This window comes from Scardinius erythrophthalmus, assembly GCF_964197995.2.
Source record: "Scardinius erythrophthalmus genome assembly, chromosome: 4".
NCBI lineage: Eukaryota > Metazoa > Chordata > Actinopteri > Cypriniformes > Leuciscidae > Scardinius > Scardinius erythrophthalmus.
Genome location: NC_138224.1, coordinates 54,918,647 through 54,934,036, shown reverse-complemented (window position 1 = coordinate 54,934,036; position 15,390 = coordinate 54,918,647). Strand labels below are relative to the sequence as shown.

At 36.9% G+C, this 15,390-nt stretch overlaps 1 protein-coding gene across 1 annotated transcript in view; it reads left to right on the top strand.

The window, feature by feature from the left end:
- The first annotated feature begins 211 nt into the window (after nt 1–211).
- Nucleotides 212–15,390, top strand: part of LOC308689132 (stonustoxin subunit alpha-like) — a 126,739-nt gene continuing 111,560 nt past the window's right edge. The window contains exon 1 of the mRNA XM_081362697.1: nt 212–521. The gene's annotated coding sequence lies outside the window, so the exon portion shown is untranslated. The remainder of the gene's footprint in view (nt 522–15,390) is intronic.

Here is a 15,390-nt window from a genome sequence, read left to right as displayed (position 1 = left end):
CCTTAAATAGACTGCCTTTGAAAAAATGTTTGTTTTCCGAAAAACGGCTAAACTAAGCTTTAAACAGTCAAAACAAAAATCCAAGTCGGCGAATTGTTAGTAAATAAGTGAAAGGACAGATGTATAAAAGGGCTTTTGTGAAAAAAGTTCAAATTAAAGAGTTACACGATGTTTTAGTGTAATTAGGTCACTCTCTCCTCCGCACATGGTCGAGCAAGAGTGGAGAGACAATGAAACAACAGAGTCCACGAGGGAAAATGGCGATATAAAATCGAGTTCTTGTTACAATTGCATGGGAATGGTGTGTACATGTAGCCAGGGTTGTGCCTAACCATGCTGATGTGAACATATTTTTGTATCTGTGTTGTGCATGTTGTTATTCATTTTTAAAGTACACGACGACATCGGATGACGTCACGGCCATCGTTCGTCGTGTGGACTGTGGTTTTCCCAAGCGGCAACCTCCCCGTCTCTCTCTTGAAACCAACACCAAGTACAGCGATACTAATCATAAACAACAGGTGAGTTCGAAGAACCCAATTAGCCAGATCATGATTAGCACGATGATATCATCTTGGATGTGTCATTTGATCTCGGATGTAATAAGCAGCGTACGAAGAACGAGCCCCAGATCTCAGAGCCAAGGCTGCCTACAGAGACGCGTTTTTTTGACGGCATGCTTATGGGGCGGGCAGCTAGCGGATCGTTAGGAAAAAAAAATATATATTTTTGGGCCTGAAATCACTGATACTACCTTTATTGCAGCGCTGATGGTGTGTGTGTGTGTGTGCTAATGTTTATCTTCAGACCAGTTCACACTGGATCCTCGCAACTACTGAGAATTACGTAATGCCTGCTGAATGAAATCTATGGGATCTAATGCATGCGAGGCCCGCCAAGTGTGTGTGTGTGTGATGTGCGTTACTGCAGGACGCAAGAACATCGTGTGTGTGTGAGAGAGATAAGATCTGGCACATATGATTCAGTAACTGTAACACTATCAGAAATTAACTTCTGTTAGAGTCATTGCCTATTTGTCCATGAATTCATTTTCAGAGGCTTAGTCTCCAACAACTGTAAAAAGAACAAAGTGTCTCTATAACGATTCACAAGATTTCATAACAGCAGATATTCAGAATCATGCTAATATCTGGGACACTAAAACTAGATGCATCTGATATCACTGTCATTTTGTTTTTGAGAATGTGTTGTGTTTTCAAAATGCACTATTGAAGAAGAAAAAAAAGCTGGATCTGAAGATGTGTGTGTGTGTGTGTGTGTGTGTTTGCTGTCAGAGTCTAAGCGCGTCACACCTGTTCACGTGAGGGTGTGTGTGTGTGTGTGTGTGTGTTCAGTCATAAACAGAGGTGTGTGTGTGTCAGTGGCGGAGCCAGGATTTTTTCATAGGGGTGGCCAGGCAAGGGCCAGCAACCAGTCTGGGGTGGCACAGAAATCTTAATTATTTTATCATAAAAAATAATTTGACTATAATGTATTGGACTGTTTTAGTGCCTACACAACTGAATAAAGTTATTTTGTACTTAATTGTAATTGAGATAGTAGTGAATTAGGAATCATGGAATACATGAGTGATTTATTTATTTTTTTATTACCCACCACCTCATGTTAAAATTAATTAAATAGTAATAAAATATGGGGCGCCGTTTGTAAAGAGGCTCACGCTGAAAATAACAGCAACATTTTGTCACATTTAGCTTCAAACAATGTTTAAAAAACTGGTATGAATTTTTGACAGTCACTTTTTACCACATTTACAACAATATTTGTCAACTTAGAGATATTTTAAATAGTTAAATCTAAATATTAAATGTTACACCTAAATGTTAAATATTAAATCTAAATGCTAAATATAAATCTTAAAGGTCCCATGACATGCTACTTTTTGTAGGCTTTAATATAGGCCTTAGTGGTCCCTAGTACTGTATCTGAAATCTCTTTTCAAAAATTCAGCCTCGGTGCAGAATTATAGCCACTACAAGCCAGTCCCAGAATGAGCTTCCTTCCAACAGGCCGTTTCGGTGTCTGTACCTTTAAATACTAATGAGGAGGAGAAAGGCGGAGCAAGGTGGAGGGTGGGTGTGGCCTTGACCATCTTGCGCAACGGTACCGGTCCGTGCATGTTTACGTTGGATATAGCAATGGCACGAGGACACGCAGTCATTCAAGCATTTCAGTTTGACCCAGAATCTGATCCGGATGGAAAAGCAACAACTCAGCGGTTCCAGCAGGACATTTCCGAATGGTTAGTTTAAAATATTATGTCTGGATACGGTACTTTATTCGGATGGTTTACAGTTATTATCATGTAGCTAACGCTAAACTTCTGTTGCCTTTTCATGAGAGATCTGTAACATCTGTAATTTATCTTATTACAATTACATCATCAAGCTCTGCGATCTTGAAATGTGGATATCGCGCACGCCGTATAACCAACAGGAAAACGGTTATCCAAATAACAAAGAAGTGTACAACACTCGCGTTACAGTGTGTGTATTCACACGCATAAACTGCATAGCTAATGTGACAGCCACATTCTACGTGTAACAGTCTAGGCAACCATAAACAGTAAAGCAACACACTTATATATCATTAGTTGACTTACTTGTCCGAGGTGTGTAGCTGAGCCAAAGAGAGTGATCCAGACTTTAGTTTCAGACGTTCAGCAAGCCCAGCTCTGTATTAACCCTTCGGTGTTCATTTGTAACGTTACATCCAATTATTGAGCAATTGTTATGCTTCGCTCGCTCAAAAGCCATGATATCTCTCGTGGACAAACTAAAATCGCGCGCGTTCCTACTTCCTAGCTCATTTTCTCATGGGCGGAAAATATTCTCTGGGCGGGCAAAGCAGAGACAGGGGAGGTAACATTCCTCCTTATAACGTCACAAGGAGGAGATTCAAGATCAGCGCGATTGAGCTTCCATTTTCTCAAAGGCAGAGAAAGATAGCAAAAGCTCGATTTACACCGATTGAAATTTCTAGACACTTGGGGACCATATACAAGCTAGGGGAACTCATATTAATGTTAAAAAACCTCAGAAAGTGAAAATTTCATGTCATGGGACCTTTAAATGTTAAATCTAAATCTAAATGTTAAATCTAAATGTTAAATCTAAATGTTAAATCTAAATCTAAATGTTAAATCTAAATATTAAATCTAAATGTTAAATCTAAATATTAAATCTAAATGTTAAATCTAAATGTTAAATCTAAATGTTAAATGTTATATATAAATCTAAATGTTAAATCTAAATATTAAATCTAAATCTAAATGTTAAATCTAAATCTAAATGTTAAATCTAAATGTTAAATCTAAATCTAAATGTTAAATCTAAATGTTAAATCTAAATCTAAATGTTGAATCTAAATGTTTCGGGTGAAACAAAATATTTAACTAATATGCAAATTTATAATGCCGGTAAGCGGAAGTGCCAAAATAAAAGCTCGAGGTGGTCAGTGTGTGTTTATAGCATGGTTTATAGTGTCAAATAACGAATAAAAACCATCTCATAATAATAACTATAATATAACGATAATAACTACCTAAAATAATAAACACGTTTGGAGAAACTGTAGAGTTTCGTGATGAGAGTAATGACATGACATTCAGTCAAAATGAGCCCCCTAGTGGCCATAGCTGGCTATTATGGCTACAGGTCATAAGTCCTGCACTTTTCATAAAAGTGACACTAGCCTACTCTTCAAATAAAGTTTCTCCAAACGTGTTTATTATTTTAGGTAGTTATTATCACGATAATCCATGTCCAAGAGTCCATTTCCTCGGATGAGATGTTTTTTATTCGTTATTTGACACTATAAACCATGCTATAAACACACACTGACCACCTTGAGCTTTTATTTTGGCACTTCCTGTTACCGGCATTTTGAATTTGCATTTTAGTTAAATATTTAGTTTCACCCGAAACATTTAGATTCAACATTTAGATTTAGATTTAACATTTAGATCTAAATTCAACATTTAAATTTAGATTTAGATTTAACATTTAGATTTAACATTTAGATTTAGATTTAACATTTAACATTTAGATTTAACATTTAGATTTAGATTTAACATTTAACATTTAGATTTAACATTTAGATTTAGATTTAGATTTAGCATTTAGATTTAACATTTAGATTTAGATTTAACATTTAGATTTAACATTTAGATTTAGATTTAATATTTAGATTTAACATTTAGATTTAGATTTAACATTTAGATTTATATTTAGATTTAACATTTAGATTTATATTTAGCATTTAGATTTAACATTTAGATTTAGATTTAATATTTATATTTAACATTTAGATTTAGATTTAATATTTATATTTAACATTTAGATTTAGATTTAACATTTAACATTTAGATTTAGATTTAATATTTATATTTATATTTAACATTTAGATTTAGATTTAACATTTAGATTTAGATTTAGATTTAACATTTAGATTTATATTTAGCATTTAGATTTAACATTTAACATTTAGGTGTAACATTTAATATTTAGATTTAACTATTTAAAATACTATTTAAGTTGACAAATATTGTTGTAAATGTGGTAAAAAGTGACGTCAAAAATTCATACCAGTTTTTTAAACATTGTTTGAAGCTAAATGTGACAAAATGTTGCTGTTATTTTCAGCGTGAGTCGCTTTACAAACGGCGCCCCATAATAAAAGGGCACACACTATAGCTAAAGTTCAACTTGCTCAGTTAGCTTGGTTCTGGTTCTCAAAATCTCTAATAGCTTGTTCTACATTGTTGCATCTTCATGGATGAGATAACATTCAAGATTCAAAATTCAAGAACTTTATTTGCCATTTGTGCTTGCACACATAGGAACTCTTGTGCGGTTGTTGCTCAGAGAGTCAAGTCAAGTTTAAAAAGACACACAAGGAAGACATAAATTTATCTATAAAACATATACATTGAAAATTGCACAAACCCATTAAAAGTGTACATTTGCATTGTAAACTACACAAGTATGTTGCATATTGCACAGGCCCCAGAGACAACATTATATAATATGATATATTATAATTTAAAGTTTGCGTTATAGATAAATAAATAAATAAAATAAAATGCACCGGTATATTGCACAGGCCCTGAAGTCAGTAATTCATTTTGTTTTGGCCAAGAGTCTCACTGTGGCTGGGAAAAAGCTGTTATAGAAGCGTGTTCTGTTTGTGATAATGCTGTCCGCTCGTCTGTGCCTGAGATTGTATGTACAGTTTTTGTATGTGAGCAGGGAGTGAGCTGGATGTAGTGTGTCTCTGATAATTCTCTCTGCTCTTTTCTGACAGCGCTGTGTGTAAATTGTGTCCATGGAAGGGAGTTCTGTTCTAATAATCCTCTCTGCAGTCTTTATGACTTTTTGCAGAGCCTTCCTCTCTGTCTGTGGGGTGTTTCCATACCATACAGTAATGCCTGTGGTGAGGATGCTCTCTATCAGTCCTTTGTAGACCTGGGTGAGAGGGCGGCAGTGCAGACCAGCTTTTCTGAGCAGCCTGATGAAATACAATCTCTGCTGGGCTTTTTTCACTGTGGCAGCAGTGTTCAAAGTCCAGTTCAGATCTGATGTTACTTGTAGTCCCAGGAATCTGTAACTGTCAGCCCTCTCCACCTCAGTCCCCTTGATGATGAGGGGCTGCAGAGGGGGTGGATTTTTCCTGAAGTCCATGATTACTTCTCTTGTCTTATCTGTGTTAAGGCATAGGTCGTTCACCTCACCATAGGCAAGAATTTCGTTCACCAAACTCCTGTAGCCCGACTCGTCCCCACCCTTGATGAGGCCCAGAATGGAGGTATCATCCGCATACTTAATGATGATGGTATTGTCCTGCGTGGAGACACAATCATGTGTGTACAGGGTGAATAGTTTAGGACTGAGACAGCAACCTTGTGGTGATCCTGTGCTGACGATGAGCTCTCCAGACACCCTCCTTCCCATCCTCACCACCTGTGGTCTTTCAATCAGGAAATCCAGGATCCAGTTACAGGTGGGTGTCGGGACGCCGAGGTCTGTCAGCTTCTCAGTCAGCCTGCCCGGGCGGATGGTGTTAAAGGCCGAACTGTTATCCAGGAACAGCATTCTGACATATGTTCCTCTGCTGTCCAGGTGTTGCAGGATGTGATGTAAAGCAATGGCCACTGCGTCGTCCACTGAGCGGTTGGGGCGATAGGCGAACTGGAGGGGGTCGATCATGCCCGGGACAATATGATTGATGTGTGTGAGAACCAGTTTTTCTAAACACTTCATGGCGACTGGCGTAAGTGCCACTGGCCTGAAGTCATTCAGAGTGGATGGATTTGACTTTTTTGGAACTGGTACAATGATGGAGGATTTAAAAATACGGGGGACAATTGCTTGGTTTAGAGACAGATTGAAAATGTCTACATACACACCAGTAAGTTGCTCTGCGCAGGCCTTCAGAACTCTGGGAGGGACGCCGTCTGGTCCAACAGCCTTGTGGGGGTTCACCTGCCTCAGAGCTTTCAGGACCTATGTGGGAGTCACCTGAAAGACAGTGTCCGTGGGGTTGCAGGAGGCTTTTGAAGGGATGTCTGTGTTCATTCTGTCAAACCTGGTGTAGAAGATGTTAAGGCTGTCTGGGAGGGTGACATCCAGGGGGTCTGCGGCTGGTACTATTTTCTTGTAGTTTGTGACTGCTTGGATTCCCTGCCACATACTGCGCGTGTTGTTACTTAGGTAAAATCTTTCAAGTTTTTGGGAGTACGCCCTCTTTGCAGCTCTGATGGACTTCTGTAGCTCATACCGGGCTTTCTTGTACTCCCTTTGGTCTCCTGACTTAAAAGCTTCCTGCCTTTTCCTGATCTTCTGTTTTATATTTCCATTAAACCAAGGTTTCTGGTTTGGAAACACACGCACAGTTCTGGGAGGTGCACATGTAGATGTGCACCAACTGATGTAACATGCAGATAATACTGTAGTCCAAATATTATTCAACCTTCAATACGTTTTATATAATCAATGAACTCTTCAACCAATTCTGAGTTTGTCAAAAAAAGTTTAACTTTCTATATTAGTTGTCAAAATAAATAATTGCAACAGTTCTATCATACCTAAATTAAAAAGGAAAACAAAAGTTCTCTTTTAAATCCCCATGTGCAAGAATGTGAACAAGGCGGAAGTCAACAGCACATAATGTAAAATGTTATGTTTTTCATAACGTAATGTTGCCAGAATGTAAAATTAAGTTATTTTATGGATTTAAAAATTATCCATTTTTGTTTGTCCTTTACAAATTAACGCAAAATGAATGCCTATCGCACAGTGCTCACATTTATTTGGACATTGAAACATTACATATCCATTTGTGCCTTATATTGTGATCTCACATAGCAAATATTTTAATCCAGACACATGTGACACATGTATAACAAATACATGCATGCAGTTTTGACCGCTTTAATCGCCGTTTTGATTCTTACATGAGTTAATTGACGACAGAACTACAGCGCGCCGTATTTGCGCGTGATGTGCGTAAGCACAGTACAACTTTCAGCCATATGACAGGAAAGTTCGTTAGTTTTACTGACATTTGGCCTGACAACATCTCATCTTACCGAAGATAGCCAACTGAATAAGGACAACGCGCTTTTCTCAGCATCTGACAGAAGTGACACAAGCTTTCACACACATTTTCGAAAATAAAAGTAGCATCAGAAAAAAAGAGAATTACGTTTGCTGTTGACTGCACACTATTCGACTTACTCAAAACGGTCTTGCAACCCACCAGTTGAGAAAGATTGACTCTATATTTACTATGTGCATATCACTGTCTGATGTTCTGCTGAAGCTCATTCGGCACTTGCACATTTCCGCACTCGTTTGGCTTGCGCCTGGCGCTGAGGTGAAGTTGGAGTGTGCGTCTGAAAAGTCTCACGTTTTTTGTGGTCTTAAAGAGACGGTTCAGCGTTTTAAAAAACGCGATTTTTGTCAATAAAAAAAGGGACAGAAACAGCAGTTGTGAGAGGGGTGGCCAAAGGGGTGGCCAAGCTTAGACCAAGGGTGGCCACGGCCACCCCTGGCCACCCCCTAGCTCCGCCCCTGGTGTGTGTGAGCCGTGTATGGCGAGTGGATAATGCCACGGATAACTTACCGAAGTCTACAGTCGTGTACTTTTACGTGACAGAAGGGGTACGCCGCACCACAGACGGGTGAAACCAACGCGTGACTCCAACGTCGCATCACAGCACGTCGCACCACTGACGCGTGACTCCAACGTCTCACCACAGCAAGTCGCATCACAGACGCGTGACACCAACGTCTCACCACAGCATGACTCCAACGTCGCATCACAATAAAATAATATCTATAGCTTTTCTTATCTTTCCTTTGTTATCTTTCTAATCAATCATTCTTTTCTTGTATTCTGATGACATTGAAAATATCATTGATACAAATTTTGTATTGTATACAAAGTTGTGTATGTCATTAATGTCATCTCTGAATGGTTTACGAACATAGTTTTTTTTTTTTTATATATAATTCACTCACTTTCTACTGGATATGAGGGCTATGCAAATTATACACCATCAAAGTCACAACTTTTTGCACAATTTTTAACAACAACTTTAAAGTTGAACAGATAAATTCATTAATTGTAATCTATAAACATAATATTCTGGAATGTGTCAGTCTGAGTTTTTACTTTTGAAGGTGGTAATAATTTTAATTTACACAGTTGACCATAATGGGCGAATACACAAAATTAAACTATTCACGATATTGTTTACAGGAGAAGGTGACAAGAAAGTATTTTAATAGCCTATTATTTTCAAGAAATCAACAATGAAAAAATATAAGACAGGGAAATAGTCGTTAAGTCACAAAATGCAAAACAATGTAGGTTCATGGTCAAATGTTCAAGACTAGGGCTGTCAGTGTCGACTATTTATTTAGGCTATATATTTTTTGGTCATAAAGATAGATCTGAAGTGAACAATAGCCTTTAGTATGACTTAAATACATAATTACAAATGAGGCAATATAATTGGTTCAAATAAAGTAGGGTATTAAAAGTAATTAATTATTTTATTTTATTTAACAACACTATTAAAATACATGAAGAAATATATAAACAATGAACATATGTATATTATGTACAAATGCCAACAGAGGGCGCAAGAGGATAACTGACGATAATTGTTACACTTTACATCAAGAGCAGTACTACGGTGACGCATAGCTGCTGCCACATAGGCCTACATATTATTGTTTCCCCTCAATTATGTTGTAGCCTAATGACGAGATCTTATGTCGTCTTAACGTCATCTTTTCTCGTAATAACGTGATCTTATGTCGTTAAAACGACATATTTTTCTCGTAATAACGAGATGTCACGACATCTTTTTTTTTGCCTTTATAATACACATAAAATTGACAGCCTATCCTTTTTCACACTTCTACGTTCAAAAAGCTTATGCAAATAGTAACAGCCCCCAATCAGGCAAAATGAATCAATGAGGCCCTTTTTAAAAATATATTTTATATAGGCCTATAAGTTTTTTTTATATAATATATTAATTATATATAGCCTAATATTTATTTTTGTTAATAGGCTATATCTTCATTACCTAGAGATAATTAAACAAAAAGTAGTCAAAACACATCTAACAGAACATAGCCTAAGTTGTTTATTTTTTTACAACATTGTGTTCTTATTTTGTTTAATTAACGAAATGTCAATCTTCATCTTTATAACAGAAGATACAATACAAAAATCTTCAAGATACAGCCATATACAATCTTCACATGTATAACGGACAGTCACCTTATAAACAGTCCTTTGTGTGGTGGAATAAGCAATGCTATATAGAAATGTTACCGGTATAATTTAAACTTTATTTTATTATTTTATTTGTTCATGAACTAATTATGCTAACTCAACTAATTTAATGTAAAGAGCTGGATAAAATTACTAATTAAATTATGTCGAATATTAAATGTAGGCTATTGATTAGAGTTGCCATAGACTAAAGGATTTTTCTAGACTAGTAGTAATTTATTTAAGCAATTAGGACTAATCGCACGTTTATATTCAATCCTGGGTGTATATGGCTATTCCGCGCTCAAGCGCATAAAACTTGCCGCAAAGCACCGGCAAAAGTAGGCTAATGAATGCGCCTTTCATACGGACAGGATCACATAATCAGATGGTAGCCTACCGTATTTGCTTTCGATTGGATTTTTTTTTCGTTGGTGGACATTTTTATTTTATTTATAAACTTTATATAGATAGTTATATTTCTCATGTCTGTGAGGCTAACTGTTTTTGGTTCATTTTTTAGATGCGCTCCAATTCACAGAGATCATGAAAGCGCGTTCGTTTTCTTTTATTTTACAAAAGCACAACGTTTTCTTGTTGTTGAGAGTTTACACAAATAAAGTTGCGACTGATGTATTATTCTTTTCTGTATGACCAGAAATGGATTATTTAAGTTGTTTCCACTGTTGATAGGAAAATGCGAGTGATGGCACCGGCGCGTCCATGTGTGCCATGCAGTGCGCGCTCCACACTCCGCACAAACACTCGGATATGCGCTTAATAATAGCGAACATTTATCTAGGTTAACGTTAGAGCGAGCGGCCATGCCAGACTGATAAGTCCTTCATGTTTAACAAATCAAATTCTGTTGCATTTTATTGCGCCAGTTTGAAAAGGGCGGCTGAAACACTCTACAGATAAACGCCCAATGCTGTTTTTTTTTCTTTAAACAAATTCGTTTAGTCTTTAAAATAAATATTGTTTGTGGGCTAATTAATGCCACAATAATTTGTTTATTTTATTGGCTACTTTTATTTTTCATTTTTGTTTTGCATTGAATACCATTTAAAGGATTTGTTGTGCACCGCAATGCCATCCTCCCATAGAAAGAAACGTTAAGAGCCACCTTTATTTTCTTTATAATAAAGGGTTTCTATCGGAAAACGCTTAACGTATAATTAAATGCATTGCGTTCATATTCTGGGCTCATCTGCTTTTCTGTAGGATATGGTTTATTAATAAGGTGTGTACAGCATTTGATCTTTATCACTGAAGTAGCCTATTAAGCCACATTAAGCTTTTACTTTATGCTTAGCCTAATATGCAATTAAACCTATTTTTTACAGTCTGAATTAAACACAATGTTCGCATTCTGGGCTCATCTGCTATTAATAAGGTGTGTACAGAATTTGATCTTTTAACATGAATGTCCGTTGGGGGCTGCTATTTCTTCAGCTTTTTGAACGTATGATAAAGACATGATTGGCTATCAATTTTATGTGGATAAAGGCATATTTTTCGTATGATAAAGACATGATTGGCTATCAATTTTATGTGGATAAAGGCATATTTTGTACATGACTACAAAATGTGTCGTTTTAATGAAATAAGATCTCGTTATTACGAGAAAAATATGTCGTCAAAACGACATAAGATCTCGTTATTACGACATAATTGAGTGGAAAAAATTATATGTAGCCTATGTGGCAGCAATGCGTCACCGTAGTTTTTCATAAACTTCGATTTAAGAATAAAGAATTTTCCAAGCAAAATGATTAAGTCGACTATATATTCTACAGAGAAATTTGAGTCAGAAAAGTAAAAGAAGATATCAAAATTAGATAAATGTAGGCTATGTTTGAGCCAAGTTATTGAAACATTGTTGTTGCCATTAATGATTAATGAGGATAGGAGCAGGCTTCACTCAATTTTTGATAATACACTTTTTAGAGTGCTGGCCTAAAAATATAATAGCCTACATAAGAATAGGACAGAGGCCGCACTATGCATAGACGTTTTTTATTCGTTGCACAAATGCGTTTCGGCGTGTGCCTTCTTCACGCCGAAACGCGTTTGTGCAACGAATAAAAAACGTCTATGCATAGTGCGGCCTCTGTCCTATTCTTATGTTGCCATTAATGAAACATTGTAGGCTATATCATTCCACAGAGAAGAGCTATGTGAGCAATTATAGAATAAATGGTCTAACGTTTCCGTTTCCATAAAGCAAAAGCTGCATTTTTCGTCTACGGTAGGCTATAAATTTAGAGATAATGTTGTTACAGGGGTAATAAATTATATTTCTTTTAATTTGTTTGTAATTAAAAATGTATGTGGGTTACTCCATGCTCTATTCCAATTAGTATTTTCATACAAGGGGGACCATTTGTATCTGGAGGCAGGAATAGATTTTGCAAATAAAAGATTTTTATTACTTTGTTGTTAACTTTTCTGTCTAAGATAGACCATTTATTGAAACACTGCTGTAGAAAGACCAACAAGTTAGAGCCTGTTTATGGAATATTCGCTTCTTTTTTTATTAAATCCAAGCAATTGGGTGATGACAAATTTAAAATTAAGAGGCTTTAATATTAAACAAAAATTCACTTTAAAGAAAAGCTTACAAAACAAAACAAAAATCATGTCTCCCGATATAGCCTATTGCAAATCCAATCTTACTCATGCTATTCACTTTTCGTTATCAACATCGGAAAAATAACATTAGATTGGGACGACGTGTGTATCAGGCGTCTTATTAGGCAACGTACTGGGACGAAGTGTGTATCAGGCGTCTTATTAGGCGACGTACTGAGGGACGACGTGTGTATCAGGCGTCTTATTAGGCGATGTGCCTGGTTCAGACGTTATGATTTTTTATACATTTCTCACGTACGCCGTCGCCACGTCGCCGTAAGGTATACGTTACAACTGTGACGCCGCCGTGACGCCGCCGCCGGTCTGTCGTCTGACGTCTCTATCAATCCCATTAAAAAATAGACACGGACTGACGGCGACGGAAGGGTAGACTGCTCCTTCGCCTTCTTCAGGGTAGACTTAGAAAAGTCATTATCCGCTCGCCATAGCCGTGTTCCTCCTGACGGTTCTCTCGCGCAGGAGAGTGTGTGTATGCTCAGATCCGTGGCTCGTCGAGTGAAACGTCGACTGTAACCCTGCGGTGTTTGCAGATTCTCTTCAGGTTAGTTCGCGTGTTATTCCGACAGCTTTCGGGTTATTAGGACTCATGCGCACTCAGCTGTCAGGTTGGGTTGTTGTTATTGTGTGATAGTTGATTGAGTCACTAGTACTTCTTTCTCTACAGTGGATCGTTAACGTTAAAGTGTGTGTGAGCAGATCTGGCTCTAAACACTGTTTTCAGTCATAATTATCCATATGGGTTAATGACAAATAAAGCTTCAAAAAAGGTCTTTTTAAAAATACATATTTTCAAAATTGATGTAATGCATATTTTGAGCAATAATGTGTTTCAATTGTTAAATAACATTCCTAATTTTACTGTGAAATCTTAGCTAAGTAGTGTCTAACACATTATTATTATTATTATCTTTATTATTTAGTGGTTGTGTATTTTGTTCATATTAATTTATAATTATTGCATTCTAGTGGCCGGGTATTTAGTATCTTTAGCATCCGATTTTACTTTTAAAGATGTAAAAATAATCATTCAAGTATTCCAGTAAATGCATTCAATACATTAAATATTCACAATCTAGTTTTCAGCCATTTATTCACTTTGACGTTTTATTTGTTGGTTTAAATCAAGAATTTACATGGTTGTACCACATGACAATATTAATAATGACAGGAAATAGCCTATGCTGAATAATGGATTTCTTTTTTATTTTAATTACATATAAAACATAAAATACAAGTGTTTCTCTATTTTTCATATATATAGTCAGTTGAGATAAAAATGTTTAAAACATTAAATGCACAGAAACTTTACCGGAACACTACATTTTTTTATTTCATTCATTGCAGTTGCGTCACCTGACTTGCAGATTTTTTAAATACAAGAAGTTTTACATTGGTTGCACCAGCTGACATGGAAGTGTCCCAGCCTATACTATAGAGATCTGTAATCATTGAAGAGCCATGTTTACAGGTGTGCCTCCTGACATCATCATCTCAACAGCTCCAAAACTATAATGAGCAAATCTGAAGGGTTTCAAACATAAAATTATGATTTTTATTTCTTATTATTAAATTCTTATTATTTAAATAGTTTTTTAGTCTGTTCATTTTCGCGGAGACTGCGGACGGTTGTGCCAAATAATGTCTGTTATTTAAATGAGCTGAAAACAAGTTAAAGCTAAATAGGTTTATGGGTACATGTCCTGAATTGATCAAATCATTTTAAAATGAAATGTTGCACTTTTGCACAGAAATATTGCCTTCAGGTCGTTGACACTGATCAGACTCGTGGTGACCGTGAAGAGCTTGCGTCAGGCCCGCGTATCATAAACCGATGCTCATGTTGATGAACCGATATGTGTTTATATATATATATATATGGTGAATGAAAGTTTGGTGTATTAATGCAGATTTACAGATCGCTGTCAGAAACCGTAATCGGGGGCTGATGCACCTGTCGGTCATTTCAACAGTCGAGGGAGAATGATGTGCTTTCCCGCATCTTTCCCATGTCGTGTTGTTGTTCTGGTGTGTGTGTGTGTGTGTGTGTGTGTGTGTGTGTGTGTGTGTGTGTGCTGTAGGAAAGAAAGATGCACTATTATTTTTTAATTAGGCAGATGCAAACACAATGAGTCACAGGCTTCTGGCTGTTGTTGTTGACGTTTGCTTTCATTGCACTGTTTTCTGCAGTCACACACACACACACACACACACACACACACACACACACACACTCCTGTGCTTCTGTCTCATTGGTCTCTCTGTGTTTGTCTTCACATGGACCGAGATGTCAATCGCTCCTTAAATCACTTTCCACACCGCTGGAACACACACACACACACACACACACACACACACACACACACACACACACACACACTCACTCACTCAATTCACTACTATGCAAAATTCACTTTTGTTTGGTGTTTGGACATGAATGTGTGTTGGCAGTGTGTGAACACAACCCCCCTACAGTGATAAAAATCCACTCACACTTTTTTTTTTAATCTCCATAAATCATAAGCAGTCTCTCCAAACGACCCGTTTTCAGAATGTGGCTTTAGTGACATACAGTAAACTTTATTAAACTCATCAGTATATTTTGTGTCATCATTCAGACAATTCAGATCGTCAGACGGAGTCCTACAGCAGGCTTGCAGTAATAGTGTATACAGGCAATGCCAAATAGGTTATAATCGTAATTAAACTAAACTATACCTGTTCCAACTCCATACAGCATATATTCTCTGACTCTGTTGGCATTTTTATGGTCGGAATGAACACCATTACTGTGACTGTCTGTTTTATTATTATCATCTTCCCTGTTCTGGCGCTGATCGCGGCTGCTTAGGCTCAGCCCCCTGTGCCGTGAACCAGCAGCTCATTAGCATTTAAAGGAGAAACACTAATGTGAATAAATATGCT